The sequence below is a fragment of the Ictidomys tridecemlineatus genome, chromosome 7 (assembly GCF_052094955.1).
Source record: "Ictidomys tridecemlineatus isolate mIctTri1 chromosome 7, mIctTri1.hap1, whole genome shotgun sequence".
Taxonomy (NCBI): Eukaryota; Metazoa; Chordata; class Mammalia; order Rodentia; family Sciuridae; genus Ictidomys; species Ictidomys tridecemlineatus.
The window spans coordinates 121116800-121137352 of NC_135483.1; positions in this window are offsets into that span (position 1 = coordinate 121116800).

Genomic DNA, 20553 nt, shown 5'->3' on the forward strand with positions numbered 1-20553 from the left:
CCTTGTACAAGTGCATGTGTGTATGCCCACTTCGTCTCTAGGCAACATGGAACCACCAGGAGCAGGCTCTGAAAAAACTAGGTCCTCAGCAGCTAGAGGTTAAAGGCCCAATTTTGCATCCTCAAATGGAGAAATCTGTGGAACTAACATCGTAGTTTACTTTAGTCTGAAGGAAGAAATGATAGTTTAGGAATTTGATTCCCTTAAGAATTCTTGGGTGGAACTATGCAGCTAGTGCCACTTGTAGCAAAGAAGATGAAGAGAGCACTTGGACTAGCTAAACTACACCTGGGATGCCACATAATTAAGAGATGTTAACAGAATGGTTCTAAAGAGGGAGGAAGGAGCAACAGGTGGCCCTGCCTTGGGAACACGCTGCATTCACCTTGAGGAAGTAAAGACTGTAATGGGAATAAAGCCTGTAGCAGAAAATGAATTATTTCAAATGTTTGTTTTCAACAGAGTCTGAATCTTGGTGCCTTGTGAATAGCCGAGTCCTATAAATGTTTAATATGATGTTTAATAATATGTTTCAAATGATATCTCGATGTCAAAGCACTCATAAGTACACATATTTTGAACTTCATTTGACTTCCGTGATAGGACAGGCTAAAATGAAGCATAGTAATTTTCAGAATTTAAAAATTTAAAAATTCAAGCTCATGAGATTGTCTTAGGATGGAGAAAAGGAAGACAAAGTCATTCCAGCAGTGACAAAAAGGAGAAAGTTTGGAAAAATAGATAACGAATGCTTAAATTTATCATTTGTTACTTATGTGTGATAAAAATTTCCAGTATATTCAACAAGAAAACAGAATAGCATGTTTCTAAGAAGCCAACCTATACATGAAGAAAAACGTTCTGCTTAATTTGCATATAGAAAAATCTAGGTCCTTATTTTCATAAGAAGAAAAATTGTGAATGAATATAGAATTGTCAGTGCTACTGAGAACATTTGATTATAAGGATCATGATTTGGAACACAATTTCCCTGTCAGGTAACTGGCTTGAGACCCTCCCACGCTGCTGTATTAAATTAGATCACCAGTTTTAATTAGATGGACTATTCTGCTTTCTTATCTTCATTTTTCTCTCTCTCCATGAGCCATTTCCTCATCTGAAGGAGGCAGCAGCCACCCAACAGAGAAACCTTTAAGATGCAATAGTTAGCTGTCAAAAAACAAAGGCTTGTTTTCAGTCATGAGAGCATTTGCTCAATGGAAATGCTCCTTTTATTCTGGATAGACATATTTGTGCCCATTTCTACCTTAATGGGACTTGATTTTCTGGTTCGTAGGGATCTAAGTTCTTTGGTACTGTTCTGAATTCAAGGACTTAACTCCAGAAACTTTCCTAGCTGTTTGTTTTGTTTTGTTTTGTTTTAACTCTGGCCAAGCTGTCTTTGCTACGTAAATAAGTTTTTAAGAAGTGAAACATGGGGCTGGGGATGTGGCTCAAGTGGTATCCCACTCTCCTGGCATGCGTGTGGCCCGGGTTTGATCCTCAGCACCACATACAAAGATGTTGTGTCCGCCAAAAACTAAAAAAATAAATATTAAAAAATTCTTTCTCTCTCTCTCTCTCTCTCAAAAAAAAAGTGAAATATGCAATAAAAATGTCTAACAAGTGCATAAAGGAACCAAAAAATTGGAAGAATTTCCCATAGTATGTGGAATTTTAATAGATGTAAAATAAGAAAATTCAGTGATCACTTGAGCAATTTTGGGCTAAATGAACAGACTTTATTCCTTTGGAATTTACCAGACCACTTTCAGATATTCATAGTTTCCTTGGCATCATACTCTTGAGTCTTCCTGCCTCCATGGTATTCTTATGGGAAGAAGAAGCCTGGGCAGGGAGTTTTGCTATTTGAGTAGCTGGAAACATAACACCTTTTTTCTTTTTCTTTTTAATTGAAACAAATATGTGGCTATATCTGTCCTTTATATCCCATATTTTAAAAAATTGGAAACATCTCCATGTTATCCACTGTAAAGTAGAAAGGAGTCCTGGTTTCACATAGCTCCCAGCATATGTAAGAGCTCAATTATTTGCCAAAAGACCAGGACATGTGGAAAGTAGAGTTTCTGTTTTGTCCCTTCAGCCTTTATCTTTTTTATACCTTGAGGGTAGAGAGAGTCATAGTCCAGTGTACTAAGAATTGTTTAGTAACTTTCAACATTTTCTGTAGAATTATATACAAAATACAGCTGCTTATTTGAAATCATTTTTAAAATTAGAACACATATTGTTGAAGTGTTCATTATTTGATGGGTATATACTAAAAATTATAGTATATTTAAGTATTTGGCTTATCTCATAGGGCTTAGGCTAAACCAATATCTCTTTCTTGAACATTTGTAATTGCGTCCTACTGGTTTCCATGCTTCTGCACGTGTCCCATGATAGACTTGTTTACCCAGCAGCCAGAGTGATTCATTCAAAGCATAGGTCTGATTTGTTCCACCCATGCCCCACATCATCAAATGGCTTTCTGTGGTAAGAAGAATTCTAAGATGTCCCCAAGATTCTCAGCCTCTCACCTGTGCGCATGTGATTATGTGAAAGGATAATCCTTGAATGTGAACAGGACTTCTAAATATGTTGGAGTTGACTTTCAGGATTATTACCATTTTACGGTGAAATAAATTCTGTAGATGTAATTAAGGACCCAGATCAAGCCTTGACTTGAGCTAATCAAAAGGGAAATTACTGTGAGTAGGCCTGGCTAATCAGCTGAGCTCTTCCCAGAGACCTAGGCCTTCCCAGAAGTCAGAGACTTGCTCTCTGCCAGATTCTCCTGCTATCTTGGAAGAAAGTAGCTTTGTATGCTGAAGGGGTGGGTGTCTATACTCTTGTTTTCATTGGAGCATTATTCACAATCGCCAAGATAAGGAACAAGTCCATCAAGGTTTTGAACAGATAAAGAAATTGTGGCATATATACACACAATGGAATAACATTCAGCCTCAAGGAAACATCAGGCAAGCAGCTTAATTTCAGAAGCACATAACAAAGTATTCTCAAATTTACTCTTTATATAATATTTATAATATTACCTTATTTTACTTATATGTATGTAAACTATAATTACCAAATATATTGTTGATATTATTATATTGAGCAACCTGTTATTTATTATGTCAACTAAAAATAAGAAAAATGAAAGATTTTATTTTATTTTCATTTATTCCTTCTCCGTTTTTCTTCTTTTGTTTATTATGTAGGTAGACCTATTTTTGCCATATAATTTTCCTTCTTTCTGAAGAATTTTTATTTTGTATTTCTTACAAGGCAAGTCACACTTCCTCAATTTTGGTTTGCCAGAGAAAGACTATATGTCTCCTTCATTTTTGAATGTTGGCTTTACTAAACAGAATTCTAGGTTGGTGGGTTTTTCTTTCTTTTTTTAAAATTTGTCTTTTTTTTTAACAATTAAAATATTTTAGTCTACTGTCTTCTTGCTTATATAATTTCTGAATAATTCGTATCCTTGTTGTTCTACAGGCAAAGGGTTTTCTCCTCTGACTTTTTTTAAGATTTTCTCTTTGATTTTCTGTCGTCTGAATATGATAAACCTCGTTGAGTAGGCGTGTGTGTGTGGAAGGGTGTGCTTAGTGTTTTTGGAGCTCTCTAAATATTTGGTTTGGATTCTTAGTTTGGGAAAATTCTCAGTCATTAGTGATTGAAGTATTTCTTTCGTCATTTTCTCCTCCTTCTAACATTCTCATTATAAATACTTACACATTTTATGTTTTTCCATAAGTCTTAGAAATTCTGTTCTTTTTCTCTCTTCTAACTTCATTTTGGAAGATTTTATTAATATTTCTTCATGTTTACTGTCTTTCCTTGGCCATATCCAAAACATTGAAGAGTCCATAAAAAGCATTTTAATTTCTAGTATGTTTTTTATTTCTATATTTGTGTTTTGCTTTTTTTCTTAGCATTTCTATGTCTTTGCTTTTATTACCCATCTGCTGTTGCATGTTATATACTTTTTACTTGAAAGCCCTCAGTTATAGTTTTATCATTGTCTTAAATTCCCAATTTGATACTTCAACATGTCTTTGTCTTTGTGTTTTGATAATTTCTGTCTTTTAAATCTGTGTATGCTTTCTGTTTTCTTTTACATCTTTTAGTATGTTTGTAACTTTTTGTTATAAACCAGACATGACATTCTGGGTAAAAGGCACTGAAGTTAGTAGAACTTTAGTGTCAGATTTATGTTTATTTGGCTAGGATTGGGCTGTGTTTACTCTTTGCAATGTTTGCAGGTAGCAGAGGCTAAAATCTCTTCTGATCTTCTTGTTTTTATCTCTCTTGTTGTCATGGGGTTTGCCTAGAAAAGTCTTTTTTTGTGGGGTGGCTACTGGGGATTGAACTCAACTCAGGGGCACTCCACCACTGAGCTACACTCCCACCCCAACTTTGCATTTTATTTAGAGATGAGGTCTCAGCTTAGTGTTTCGCTTTTGCTGAGGCTGGCTTTGAACTCACGATCCTCGCGTCTCAGCCTCCCCAGCCACCAGGATTATAGGCATGCACCACCATAGAAAATTCTTCTTAAATGCAGTCCACAGCATGCAGTTATTTCTATTGCATTTTCCTCTGTTATACAGGAGACCTATTGATGTGGTAAGGCAGGTGAGGAAGGAAAGCATTCTATAGCTCTATGTTTTGGTCTTGAGTTTTAGTGAGCCTATGCCTGTGCCCTTGGACTGTGACCTTCATAAGTACTTCTCAGTGTCTTTCCCTTCTATTGAGACAAGAAGATTAGAGGAGGCAATAGTTGGATATTCCCTTTTCTCTAAGTTACTTAGTTTCTGGCAAAATCCCAGTCCATTAGGTTCAGTTAAAATAGTTTCTCTTGTGGGCAGTTCTTTTTAATAAGAACAGAATGCTCTGAGATTATTTTAAGTGCCAACTTTTCCTCTTCTATAGTCAGAGGCATCAGGAACTTTTTAATTTAAACTTTAAATATACAAAGCTAGCAGGGATTTTGAAAGTAAAACACACTAAAGTGTGGGGTCCCAAAACCCTGAGCTCCTTTGGAGTTTTTAAGTCTCCATTTGTCCACGTAGAGCCTCTAGTGATTTCATTAATTACTATTTAGGTTTTCCAACCCAGTACTCTTCTTGTGGCAGTGTTTTACTTGAAGGATTCTGCTTCAGTAAGGTGTAATATATTGTATCCACCTGTCTGTATCTCTACAATTTGGGAGGCAGTGGTTTACCCTGTGACCTTAGGTCTCAGAGGATCTATGTACAGCTTCCACTTTCTCATTTGATCATCTTTTTTTAAAAATTGTTGTTTTATGGATAGCAGTAATTTCCAAGATCCTCTCCTGCAGGAACAGAACACAGAAGTGGTAGCATCATGAGACTTAAAGTTCGTTCTACAGGGGGAAGACCTTAGAGAATTGTACTTTGGGTCTTAAATGCTTTAGCCTTGTGGTGACATATCATTTACACCCATTGGTCAAAGTAACTTGCATAGAAAGGTAGGCTTCTGTGTTTTTGAAGAATAGGAAAGCCAGAATCATTATTGGAGAATATTATTGATGGAACCCAGAGCACAGTATATATGAGACAGTTTTTCCAACTCTATCTATTACTCTATCTATCTATTGCATTATATCTTCTCCCCAGGATTTCATAATACCGTACTACACAATAGTATATTATATAGAAATCTGTCATGTTGGATACTGTGTTTGTTGTCTGTCCCTTCCTTCCCACCTTAGTGGGAGTACCATCAAAGAGACTTTATCTCTTCTGTCCACTTTTCATTCCAAGAACACAGTTTAATCCAGGGCTTAGTACATATTTGGTTAATGAATTAGCAAATGTTTATTTGTTTAAACTATGGGAACTATGAAAAATGAGCTCCTGTTTGAACCCTTTATGTCAGCCAAACTCGTCTCAGAAACTGTTTCTGCAGCAGAGACCAAGCTGCATCGACCTTGTACAGAGACTTTGTCAAACTGGCTGCGTGCATTCTTTGCCATCAGACAGCAAGGAGAGAATGAAATAGCCTCAGAAGTTCCCCAAGAGTGTGGTGCTATTTTAAGACAAGGGTGTACACAGCCTGAAGGAAAATGAGTTTAAAAATGAGCTTAGGTTTTTAAACAATGCAGGCAAATGGTGTCGATAATTTGAGAAACAGAAAAATTCTCAGTTTAACAATCTTGCCATCTCAGATTTATGTTTGTTATCAAGGATATGTAATTCTTTTTCCTCACTAAAGAGCAAAAAGTTCAATCACCTCTTGCATATGAAATGTAGATGCAGTGCTTGGAACGTTCTCCTTCTCAGGCAACAGACCTGCCAGATCCCGGGGTGGTTGAAATCTCTGCTTCCTGCTGGTGCAGTTGCACCATCTTTGTGCTTTTTTAAGCTTATTGTTCTCTCCGAGCTTAATCAGTGCATCCAGGCATGTAATGAAGAACAACATGCTCACACAAACAATTCACTGAAGTCCACAGATATGGTGATTTTTATCAATTATATTATTCAGTAGAGTAAATTTGCAATTTATTAAAAACTACATAGATTGAGTGACATCTGAAACACTGGTGTATTGACACTCATGATATCAGCAGCTGCCCTCTAAAACAAAATCTTCAATTGGTGACATTTTGTTACAGTAAGTACACAGCTTTTGTCTTTCTGCTTGCTAGAGGAATGTACAATAGCAATGCAATTGTGTATTACAGGTCCCTTCAGTGTGAAATTCATACTAACTAGCGAGAGGCAGAAGCTTCCATAGCAAACTCTTTCCATTTTCACCTCCACTAGTTTTGACTAATGAGATGAACGTAGGTAAAGAAGGCAACTTTATTTATTTGAGAGAGAGAGAGAGAGAGAGAGAGAGAGAGAGAGAGAGAGAGAGAGAGAGAGAGAGAGATTTTTAATATTTATTTTTCAGTTTTCAGCGGACACAACATCTTTGTTGGTATGTGGTGCTGAGGATCGAACCCGGGCTGCACGCATGCCAGGCGAGCGCGCTACTGCTTGAGCCACATCCCCAGCCCAAGAAGGCAACTTTAGATAGTGAAAAAATATCCATCAACAACCCTGCCAGCTATCTAAGAGGTACCTGATCTAAGCAAGTTGCTTGTCTTCTTTGTCTTTCTCTTCCTTCTCTTTTAAATAAAGTGTTTTATGGAGTTTCAGAGCATGATCATGTACATCTCATTTGATACCAACATCTCAGTGAGGTCAAGGGTTCTCAGTGCCATTTCTAGATTGGATCCTCAGAGAGTTAACTAGGAAAAAAGCCATGGATTTTGCCTCTCAGCACAATGCTTTTTTTTTTTTTTTCATTTAACGGCAATGCTCTAGGTCTCAGTTTCCTCATTTAAAACAAGGGATACATATACCCACTTTCCATTCAACAAGGTTGCTATAGGGATGACAAAAGTTTTAAATACTGTTTATGCAGTTGTAAAATAAGTGTCTTGCTTTTGTTAAGTCCAAAGACTCTGTTCTTAGACAAAAAGGCCTACCTTCCTACCTTCTTCAACAGACAGCATTCAATAATGATACATGTGAACAGAGCCCTGAATTCTTCATGTAAAATATTTGAAATTTTATCTCTTAAAGGAAAAGAGAACAGTCATTAAAAAGGTAGCAAAATAGTAACTCTGGTTTTGTTCTCTCTAGGCACTGTTATCAAATTTAATTTTTTAAAAATTATTTGTTGATTTGCATAAATGCTGTTCTACTTTCTCTCTCATAGATAAAGATGGTCTTGTGTTTGAATAAGCTCTGTCATATGGATAGGGATATGATTTTCAAGACAGAAGTACAAAAATAAACATCTATTCCCTATTCCAAAATATGTTATAACTAAAAGCTTTTTTTTTTTTCAAAGTGTAAAGTGTGGGTTAGAGAAATCTTTCTTTAAAGGACTAGGATTTGGAGAACATATGGCCTCTGTCACAAATACTCAACTTACCATTTTAGATAGTGTAAAAATAGCCATAGACAATATGTGAGTGAATAGTATGTTCCAATAAAACTTTCTTTATGGACAGTGAACTGCCAATTCCATATAATTTTCATATGTTACAAAATACTATTCTTTAAAATATTTTTTCCAACTATTTGAGAAAGGAAAAACCATTTTCAGCTTATGATCATACAAGAACAAATGACAGGATAGATTAAGCCATGGCCATGTTCCACGGTGACCTAGAGCACAGGGCGACAGACATTCATCTTGCTGCTCCAGATGATTCATTAAGCTGAAAAAGTATTTTCAAGGAGTTTTTTTTTTCTCACCATATAAAATTTCAGTACTGTTGTCAGCAAAGATAACCTTTTATATTAGGGTTCTAGAAGTTAGGTGGTTATTACAGAATAGGAAAAATAAGAGGACCTTTTCATTAGGAAGGTAGAGAGCACTGTTTTCAAAGGAGGAAAATCAATTAGCAATTTGGCCAAACTTGAAAATCACGGGGCAAAAACTTTAACATTCTCCAGGGCTAAGTATATTATCACTCTCAATTTAGTACTCAATAAATGTCTGTTGAACTCAGTGGGATTCCCACAAAGTTCCTAAGTTCTTGCTTAGTTTGTAGAATCAACTGAACATGGGCTATAGTCATCTATTTAGAAGACAAGGTGTTAATGAAATGAACTTTATACTGGCACTCTTTACTGCCACTTGAAGAAGGTTGATTAAGAAAGACTTAAATGACAGTGAGGTTTTATGGTAGTGCTAGGCAGTAGGGCAAGGTGTGCACATTCTAAATGATGAGCCATTATGAGCTTGATAATACCCATGACTAAGCTAATCTATGGCTATAAATTGGATATCTATGTAGACTGGGAAATTCTTTCAAATCTCCAGTGTGCAATTTAATCACAAGGAAGAAGCTAATTATTGCTATGTCCTATTATCTTGGAAGTTCATAGCCTCACGGTCAATGTCACGACAGTTTACTACTTAACTCATCTTTAGTTTTTCCCAAGTGTTATTTTTATTTGTTCAATTAAATCATAACTTTCTTTTGGGCAGGATCACATTACATAAATAGGAGCAGCATAATGGATAAGAACAGTGGAGTCAGACTGCTGAGTTCAAATTTCACTTTGGGGTAACTTGTTGTAGTGTGCACAAAGTTCTGTGTTCAACTCCCAGAACTGAAAAAAATTTTCCTTTGCTTTGATATTTACTCCTAATGCAACTTGGGGGCACATTACATAGTATCTCTTTGCTCTCAGTTTATACATCTGCAAATAATAATAATGAAAGAATACACTTAACTGAACTGAATTTCTGTGGGAGTTAAATGAGTCTATGCAGGTAAGTGCTCAGAACAGTTTCTGGAAACAGTAAGCCTTCAATAGTGTTAGGTAAAAATATACCTTTGAGTGCCAGTCTGATGCTGTAAAATCCTATTTATAAGGTGATGACTTCTCTAGTCTCGATATTTCTGTAGAACTCTATGTAAGTGATCCACTTGGAATACTTACACTTGAGACTGAATATACAAAGTTACCTTGCCCACAAAGCAGACTAATTTTGTTCCACCCCAAACTTCTTTCCTTTAGTCTTTCTCATTCTAATATAAAAAGAAATTTCATTCTCTAAGTTTTTCAGTTTAAAAAACCAAATTCAATCCTGATGTCATCATCAGTCTCTTGCTTTCTAATCCACATTGTGCATCCTTTCCATCAGTGTATTCTAATAGTTATAGAGACTAAGTCCACCCCCTCACCTATCATAGTTGATATCTTATTTATCTTTTACTTAGAATACTAATGCAATCTCCTTTCTGCATTCACGGCCTCTTCCCATCTATTCTCCAAACACCGGCCAGCTATATCCATAGCATAAGCACATTTCCTGGCACATGGCAAGTTTTCAATAAATCCACTAAAGGAATGTTTGAAATGTTTGGAGGCTACTTGACTTATAACCTTATGATAGACACTGAGAGAATTTCATTCAAAGTGATATAAAATTCTAAATAGTCTCTGCCTTTTAAAATTGCCATAATAAATAATTTCTTTAGAAGTAGGTGTAGAAGGGGATGATAGAGCTGCATGATTTTGAAGGATCCTCCAGACTATAAAATTCTATGAGTCCATCACTTTTTAAAAGCCATAAGGCCAAGATTAAAGCAGACAGATCAACCTAGATGAACACTTTACTGGAATATTCTTGAGAAGTGTACCAGATTGGGGATTTAGTTTTATGAGCCCTACATTTGTACCAGAAAGGTTGATTTGTGAGACCTGGAGTTGTACCAGATGTGCATGTTTTATATTCACACAGTTAGTTAGAACACATTATTTTATGGAAAAGAAAAGAATAAACATGCTTCTTAATTAGCTCTTTAGGAAGTGAAGGTAGAAAACTATTTTGTGTCAAATTATGAATCTCTAAATAATATTTTGTTTCCTTTCAGCACAGCTCTAGTCTATACATTTTTTACTTAAGTATTATAAAACAAGTTAAAGCGGCTGGTATAATTACTTCAAACTGTAAAATATATTTATTTGCTTATTGCTAGGGTTATCGGTGATTTTCAGGAGGCTTGGGCCCATGATGTCTTTAACACTGAGCCCTGGTTCCTCTTAGTTTTCCACGGTGACTATCACCAGATTGAGAGATGCTACAGAGAATGGTGGACAGGAACAACATTCTCCAAGAAAGGGGACTTGCTGGGTCACAGAATGCTGCTAAAGGCTGGTGGGTTGATATCTTTCCTTGGGACACTTCTACTCCTTGGCACATCTTTTATTTATCCTCTTTTCCCTTCAGTGTGGGAGAGCACTACTTGATTTCTGTTTCAGAAAATTTAGAGGCTCTTTTCTCTTGACTGTAAGTAAAGAGACTATGAATAGACATGGGGAAAACAGATGAATGGAAAATATAAATAATGGTAGCCAGAAGGAGAAAGGGAAAAAGGGAGAGGAGAAAGGAAATGAATTAACTCTCAATTTTTGAATGATATAGAAAAGGTGTGTGTGTGTGTGTGTGTGTGTGTGTGTGTGTGTGCGTGTGTGTGTGTGTGTGTTGTGTGTGGATTATCTTTGTTGAGATGCCATGAAGCAAAACTACACCCATAGCAAAAAGCAAAGCTTACCCAAATGATCTTAATTTCTAATCATAGTACCTTTTTGAAGTGAACTAGGGCCAGAGCTTCTTGGAGTGATGGCTGATTCTACAAGTTAATTCTACAGAAGACATTTTGTTGTAGCAGACAGTAAGAAAGTCTTTGCTATGGTTTGGATGAGTGTCCCCCAAAGATGCATTAATTAAAGGCTTGGAATCCAGGGTGGTACTATCCGGAAGTGGTGAAAACTTTATAAAAAGTGACCTACTGGGAGGTCCTTAGGTCATTGGGGATATACCTTCAAAGGTAATTGTGGGGCCCTCGTCCCTTTCTGTTCCCCCTTTGCCTCTTGGTTCATGAGATTCGTGGTGTGCTCTGCCACATTTTTCCATCATACTATGCTGCCTTCACAAGTAGACCAAAGTCATAGAACTACTCAGTCATGGAAAGGAACCTCTAGGACTGTGAGCTCAAATAAACTTTTTCTCTTTGTAAGTTAATTATCTCAGATATTTTGTTATTGTGACACAGAGCTGACTTACACAGTGTCCAAAGAGTGACAGAGACATGCCAAAAAGGAAATAAAAAGCAGCTTGAAGGAGATTCCACTGGAATAGATTTGGGAATTATTTGAGCATTGAAATATAACAACAACAATAATAGTAACGATCACAATTCATTAAATGAAAATAAGAATTCCCAAATCCATTTCTATGTTAATTTTCAAAACAGAAGAAAAGAGAATGGAAAATGCTTTTCTTGGAAGTAAAATGCCAGTCAAATATATATAGAAGGAATGATGGAGTGAGAAAATCCTCAATGGGTGCTAAAAGTGGTGGATAATATTTTGAAGGGGTCCAGGATTTCTGCATAGACTTAAAATCCCCCAAATGTTTATTAATTATAAAGAAACAAATAGTGGACATAGTGGCAGAAATTCAAGTAAACATCAATATTGAGACAACTAATAGCAATACCTCCAGACATAATGAAGAGAAGGATGAGTTAGTACTTCATCATTAACTTTGCCAAAGCCACCTGAATTAAATCATGAGAAAATATCAGACATACCCAAATCAAGAGATCTTCTATGAAATAATTGATGTGCGTTCTTCAAAATTGTCATGGTCATAAAGGATAAAACAAAGGAAAGGTACTAGGTTGAATGAAATTAATAGACATGAGAAGTAAATAAAATATATGTTCCTGGGTTGAATCCTGAGCCAAGGAAAAGAAAATAGAACATTATTGGAACAATTAAAAAATTTGAATATGAATGGACTGTGGATTACTGTCATAGACTGTGTGGCTTAAACAGAATATAGTTATTTTCTTGTAGTGCTGGAGGCTGAAAACCTGAGATCAGAGAGCCAGAATAATTGGTTTCTGAAGAAGGTTCTTCTCTTGGGTTGGGGACACCTGCCATCCTGCTGTGTGCTGACATGACTACTTCTTCACATGACATAGAAAGAGAGAAAACCTCTGTAGGGAGGTGAGCATGGACAAAAAGAGGTCCATAAGTGTGCCAGCAATATCCAGTCTGGCAAGGGGGAACTCAGTGAACATAGAGTGGTGGCTGCACATTTTGAGCAGGGTCTGCCCTAGTGAAGGGTTTGCAGGGTGGAGAGAAGCACCACATCCAGCTGTATTAGTACTTTAAGAAATAACACAGTGAGACTCCACCACTGACCGTCCGTTGGCATCTCATTACTGTATATATGTTCCCACTTTGCATGATTATTTACTAAAACATCATGTACCCCACTGAAGTAAACTTCATCTTTCAAATGCCTGGCAGGCCAACTTTCTTACCCAAAGCTTTCTATCACTTTTGTTTTTTATACTGTCTTTATATTAGGTACAGATAGCAAAGCTGTACATGCCTTATCAAATAAACTGAAACAGTTTTCCTTGGTTTTCAATAACCAAAAACAATTTTCAGATCATTGGGACTATCTGATCTTTTCTATTAATGACATTTTTTATTGCTAAATCATAAATGTATACATTTATCAGGGGCAATGTGATGTTTTGATATGTAGGTGGCATGATTAAATCTAGCTAACATATCCATCACCTTGACTTTCTATCTTTTTTTATGGTGAGACACTGGAACTTATTCATAATTGTTTTGAAATATATATTAGTATTGACTATAGTCATTTAGGTATGCAAAAATTCTCAAAATCTGTTCCTCCTCTGCATCTGATGCTTTGTAAACAATTCTCCTTCCCTTTTTGTACAGTCCTCTCCTCTGGATCTTGTACTGAGACTCTGTATGAAACTGAGCACCCTGAGAGATCCTCCAGCCACCATGACAGACTGTGAGGACAATTATATGTGCATAGACCTTTCTGTGGCCTTAGAATGGACTGAAATCATTCAATGTGCCAACTAAATAAGGGAAAGTCCCTCTCCTACATAAACTGGCTTTTCCTCAGAGAGCCAAATAGTGATATAAGCAATTTCTTTCTTGAAAAAGTGCCAGAAACTTCCAACCAATCTGAAACTGTTAAAGTCTGGGTGCAACAAACAGTCGATCAGGAGTTTTCGAAGAACCTTATGCCTCAGCTCACCGGTACTTCCTTGTAGCTACTCCCCTTGGCCCTCAGCCCCTTGCACATGCTGTGGACATTATCACATCTCACACTTCTCCCTGGCAGCACACTGAAGTCTTTTCTACGTTTTCAGCAGCAGGTGGGGGTGGGGCGATGAGGGGATGGAGAGAAAGTTTTTCTCAGGAATATTGTAAGGAATTTTACAGGGAATGTGTAGATGTGTAGATGACTGTACATGTAAAAATCATCACTCAGTATCCATGAGGTGTTGGTCCAAGGTCCCCCTACAGCAGAGACCAAGATCCACAGATGCTCAAGTCCTGTATATAAAATGGCATAGTTCTGCACATGTCTTGTGCACATCCCGCTGTGTACTTTAAATCGTCTCTAGGTAACTTATAATACCTAACAACATAAATTACATGCAAATAATTCCTATGCTGTATTATTTGGGGAATAATGAAAATTAAAAGTCGGTACGTGTTCAGTAGAGACACAACTCTTTTTAATATTTTGATCTTGAAGAGCTGGGATTGTGACTCAGTGGTACAGTGCTTGCCTACCATGCATGAGGCACTGGGTTCGATCCTCAGCACCACATAAATGTATTGTGTCCACCTAAAACTAAAAAATAAATATTAAAAAAAATATTTTAATCTTCAGCTGATCAACCGAGGGAGCAGGAAGCTGAGGTAGGTATGAACATGGAGGACCAATTGTATAGGGAGGGACACATTCCATTATTGTTGGGTTTTGTGATCACAGGGAGCCAAGGCCAGACAAACCCATAAAGAAGGCCATGATAACAGAGTTGTATATAGGGGGTCCCCTTTAACACCTGAAGAGATCCAGGAAAAGGTTTGAAATGTTTCCTTTTTTTTTAAGTTCCATTGAAAACAAAATCCAATATTTATTTTTGAGATTTTTGGGAAAGAGTAGACAGGTGATGATGAGTTTAAGGCATAAATGTGTGAATACTGAATCGGTTAACCCCAAACTACTATTAATTTGCTACTATTTCTGTACAAATAAAGTAGGAATGATCCAAAGGTAGCTAAATATATCATCTGATTTCCCTCTTTTATTATACCGTTAGCTACCAGGGATATTTTTGCCTTTCCCTTGGGGAATTGAGAAGACGGAGAAAGGAGGAGAAGCAGAATAACATTTAAACAACAGTGCTATCCTGCCAGCCGTAGCATCTCAATGTGATGTCATAAGTAGCTGGTGTTGCCATGGCAACATGACAATGGTAAACAAAGATGTTTTCAGGATGGCCAGAGCAAATGTGGTTTTTGTGCTTACATCCTCCCTTTGCTCCCAATCCCTACCATAGTGAGAAAAGATTTTGTTTTTCACTTGGCTATAAATTTAATTTTCCACATTGAGATAGAATGGGTGAAGTAGGTCAGTATTTTATTTTTCTGTTTTTTTTTTTATGTTCTACAATATTACATGCTGGACATTTTGTTAAAGGTTAGAGAATATATCACATATTGAATTCTAAAATCCTCCTGTTGTGTGGCATTGCTAAGAATGCACGAAGGGAAATTCTGTGATGTGGAATCACAGGGCCATGACAAGTCTGACAAGATGAGCCGGAGTGACCTTACCTCCTGTGGTCACACAGCCAAGTGCACCATTGAGGATCTCAAAAGCAGATAAGGCAGATGACGAATGGCTCTCTCGAGACAAATGCTGATCGCTGTAACTTGAGTAGGAAAAATAAATGTGGGGCACTTAAAGCATCATGGAACGAGTGACATAATGTGACGTGCAGAATGATGAGGACAGACAAGCACTTGGGTGCTTCTAACTTCTCCATTAAAAAAGATTACACATCATTAGGTTGTTTAGTAAAAATCAGATTTATTTCTAAAAATTCAACTGGGAAAGAAGCTGGGAGAAGAAAACTGTGGCAAAATATGTATTCCTTAATGAGTTTATTGGCAAATTGTGATTGTGTTTTATAAGCCAGTGACAGCTACTCTGCCATACAGACTGATAAAATCCTTAGAGGCAGCACTCCCTGAGATCTTTGCAATATTACTCAAGAAGGATTAATTTCTATGAAGGGAAGTCGGTTGTTTATAGTATAAAATAATGAGATGTAAATGTGCAATAGTATCAGGCACATTAGCTCAGAAAGTTTGAACTACTCCTGGGTGAAAATTCGATTCCTAGTGGGATATTTCCGAAGTAGAGGGGTTACATTTTGTTGGAGTCAGCTGGGAAACAGAGGTTGGAGTCTGGGGTCTGGTGAAGGTGAGTTTGCCTGATCCTCAAATAAGGAGGCTGAATCCAAGCCTGTGGTCTAGAAAGAGAAAACACAGCCAGGGCAGAAGGAAGGGGAGAACAGCACTGTTTCATAAACACATCAGTTTAGGATGATGCCAATTTCTTGGCTTGTTCACTCATAAACTAAAAGAGCAAAGTTCCATTACTTATAAGTTCTGTTTCCCAGTCAAACTCCCGGGACTCAGTTTTATGATTGTGAAGGAGGAGAAAGAGATTGACCTTTGGCATCTGAAAACACATGTCTTTCATTTAACTCAATTGTGCCTGTGTTGAGAGAGGAACTCTCTGCTTTTGGAAATGAAGAGGGTGTAGGAGAAATAATGTGATGATGGGAAGCACTGAGGGAAGAGGGGAGGGGTGGGAATCCATGGAGATGGGAAGTGATGAGAGAAAAGCCCAGAAGTTGCTGATTTCAAAAGTCATTGTGTGTTTCTTCCTTGCTCCTGCCTCCTCTCTACCTACCCGTCATGAGAGCTGCAGGTGCATAGATACAGTACTTTAATTTGTGAGCATCTGTTCATCCGATTTGAATTCCGTGTTCTCTAGGGGAAATTCTGGGAGGCAATGAGCATGAAATGAGTCGCAGAGCCATTAGCAGCAGCAGAGGTGGGGAGGGGGTCTCTTACCTGAGGTGCTGCTTTGAAAACGTCCTCCAGTGCTCCTGACTTTTCTAATTAAATGCTACCACCCCTGCAGATGGTAAAACGATGTATATATTTTGTTGAATTCCCTAAGAAAAGAATCTTTCATTTGGGTTGTTCAATAAGAATAATATTCTTTGAGGAAAGATAAAAATCTCACTGGAATCTGTAAACTTAATGCAAAGTAAATAACACCTGAAAAGTATTTTAAAAGGGCTCTGTGAATCTTTGAGTTATGTTAAAAGACTGAGACTCATAAAGAAGAAATAGGTCTTAAAGGGGAAGAACAGTTGTCTAGTGCAATTCTTAATTCCTGCACCTCCCATAACCTATGAATGTACAAACCCAGAAAAATACATGATTTCTAATGATTTTCAGGGGAAATTAATTCATGCTATATTATATAATTTATTATCTGAGCCGGAACATTTTTTAAAAGTTTAAGGGGGCATTTTTAAAAATATTGTTTTAAAAAACAGACATAACTAGGCGGATCCCCAGCATATTGACAACTGGAGATATGGCACCCTACTTACACCTTCATTCTATAGTGAAGGAACCACTTCTGCAAGTCTTTTTCCAGGTATGGAGAAAGGTTACCTTGGAACTGGCACACTGTAGTAGAATCATTGTCTGCCCAACCCATCTCTCATCATCTGATTGTGTCCCTACATTTTCAAATCAGAATGTTGAGGCACAAGAAAACTAACCTACACACTCTACTTCCCTCATCTCTTGGAATTACCCTTTCCCTAGTTCTTGAATCTTTAGGAATGTTCCCTGTGGCTTCCCAGAGGCTAATTACAACAGCAGGAGCACTCCCAGGAACACAGTTTAATGAGTCTAATTTTATTTCCCTAGCATCCATAACTTCTAAATTACACTAATTTCCTAGACCTCAAGAATTATTTTTGAGTGCTATCATATTTAGATGATATTTAACAATGAAGTTGTAATATTTCTTTCTTGATATATACCTACTGAGAAGTCTTTGAACAAGCCCCAGTTAAGAAATTGTGGTTGTCACCTCACCACTCTTTCTAGGTGGTTTCTTTTTCTACTTCTCAAAGATTTAACAACAAGGTCTTTAAAATGGCTCACTGACAAATTATCTAGGTAAATATTGAAAATTGGACATTTTTGAAGAATGGGTTAAGTATTTGTGTGGAATGGTACTACTGAAGGATCCTGTACAATTATACTAAGGAGCTAGAATTTATTCTGCATTCAGTGAGGAATAATGGGAGCATTTTTACTAGGAGAAGAATGCAGGATGGGCTTCTTTGAAGAAGACACTCAAGTGCAACCTAATGCAGAAGAGCAGCTAGGAGTGCTTGCAAAAACCTTAGATAATAGAGCACAGGTATGAGCTACAGGTCTGTCCTCATCAATAGATTCAGTACTAAACTGATAGGACTAGATTTTTGCAAGATAAAATGCTAGTGAAATATTGAAACACTTAAAGAAGGAAGACTATTACACAAAATAGGAGAGAGGAAGGTTAACAGATATGAGCTATGAAAACAGAGGAATTAGATTTCAATGGAAAGTAAGAATTTGGAGAAAGAGGAGTATTAGTTGAGCATGGGTAAAGATAATGAGTTAAAGATGAATGTAATAATTTCATGTGTTCATTAGACACAGACATCCCAAAATTTTGTAAATATCAAGTCCAATACCCTTTCAATATATGAGGATACGAAGATTCAGAGGAATAAAGTGAATTGACAAAGCTCCTTCAAAGCCTCACAGAGCTAGAATTGAAATACAAAGCTTCTAATTGAAATACAAAGTCTTCCAAAGACTCAGTTGAAATTTTGAGTCTCTTTCTCTGAGCCAAAGCTTACTACGTCTTGCTGTTTATTTGGTTCAAGAGAGTTGGTTGAGTAAATCACTGAATTTTAGTTCCTGTAAGAACTTATTCTGGGTGTTGTTTTTTTGCCTAAACTGTCGTCTTGCACCTCAGCTGTATTTCAGCATCAGCTGCCTGCATTACAAAACTGTATAAATCTTGCTTTGGGAGCAAAGTTCTCTAAGGAAGATGACACATCTCCGCTTTATCACAGGTTTCCGAGAGGGTTTCCAAAGGCTTTTGCAGAAGGCAGTCGTAGTATCGAGTCTGGGTGTCCCCATTTCCTCTTTTTGTCTTATTTGCTGCAGCTGTGTTGGGAGCAAGCAGAGGAAGTAACCAAAAATGCATCTGGTTTAGGATAATTCTCGAACTTCCTTTTCTCCAGCATCTGTCTTGCTCTGGGGTGATTCACACAGAAGGCAATCTCACAAATAGCCCTTTGTCAAAGCAAACAGCCTGTTTTTCTTATGAGAAATGCCCTTTCGCCTAATGTGGTTTTCAAAAACTGTTGTTCATCGAAAGTGGAAGTGTGTGCTGCTCCTCGACCTGCACTGCTCATGGGAACGTTACCAGGTCCTCAGAGCGAAGGCAGATGTTTGCAGTATGGAGTCAACACTAAGAAAGATTTTTTAGGATCATATGAACATATTATTAATAAAAGATTGTTATGTTTAGGCAATAAAAAGCCCACAGCCTATTTTTCAAAGGCTATTTCTCACAGGTGTTTCCATCCCTATGAGTTTAATATATTTATTTAACATTATGGCGACTCAATAAAATTCCTTTGTTTATTTTCCTTGAACATTATTAGCATATGGCATCATTGGGAGGTATTAGGTTGATAGTGGTATATTTTCATAATCTCATTTTTATAAGTATAAAAGCAATTTTCACATATATAAGTTGACTTTTTGTAGTGATTTTTCTTCAAGGTGGATTAGCAAGACAAGTCTTGCATATTTTAAGAGGCTGGTTGTGATTTTTTTACTTTGGAGGTTGCTTTACCTCTGTGTTCTGACCCATTAAAAGTTGTGTGCTTGGGTTCATGTGTGTGTGTGTGTGTGTGTGTGTGTGTGTGTGATGCTCTTCTGTTTGGTTTGCTTTGTTTTGTTGATTGTAGTTCAGGCCACACTAGATGATTATGTTTATATTCATTCCACCCATGACCTTGTTGCCTGTGGGCAAGTTCTTATTTGACACGGTTCTCACTACACACACCACCACACATAGGACATACCCATCTGGAGGCTAGCCGTCATTGTTTCAGGGTACAGTCTTGACCTGTGTCAAGTCCTGCACCCTGGGGAAATCTAGGTTATTTGTCCTACAATTGCTTTAGTTGATGAAGCTACCCAGGATCTTTTGCTGGGCCTGGTGGTCACTGATGTCTGTGCATGTGTCCCTTTGAGTCACCTGCTTGCTGAAATGCGCACCAGTGGTTCTGACCTCCTTGGTCACTGGGAGGAGTGGGAGGGGAGAAAGAGAAAGCTCTGTGACTTTTGGATTCCCATGGAACTTTTGCTTGTTTCATCTCTGGAACACTGTGAGGCAAATGCTACTCACTTCTTTTAAGAGACCCCAGCTGCAGAGAGTTGCTGACCACAATGGGGACCGTTGCCAAAACCGTCTGTTGAAGTGCTGTTGTGCCCAGAAATAGTTGTAAATTAAAAAAAAAAAAAAGAAAGAAAGAAAGAAAGAAAGGAAAATGAAAGCTCCTGAAAATATTTTGAGATAAAAGGAGCTTTTTCAATGAGTATATCTACATAGACAGAATTTGTGAGTTCCGGGACCAAGTCCACACTATTTTTCACAGTGTTTAGGCTTCTTTGTTAAAGTTAGGTTAATGAATTTTTTTTTTCTCTTGGCTGAGATGACATCAAATCCCAGTTGGTGGCTCTGTAATATTTTATTTTATTTATATTTTTTTAGTACTGGGAATTGAACCCAGGGTCTAGGCAAACAATCTATCATTGAGGAACATCCTTATCCTCTGTAGAATTTTATTTTAAAAATACATAAACAATAAAAAATGTAACCTACAGTTAATAATTTGGTTATTTTGTCTGGAGAAAGTAAACTTTGATATCATGGCTTGGGGCAGAATTCCAGACTGTTTGGTTGCTTTTGCTTTAT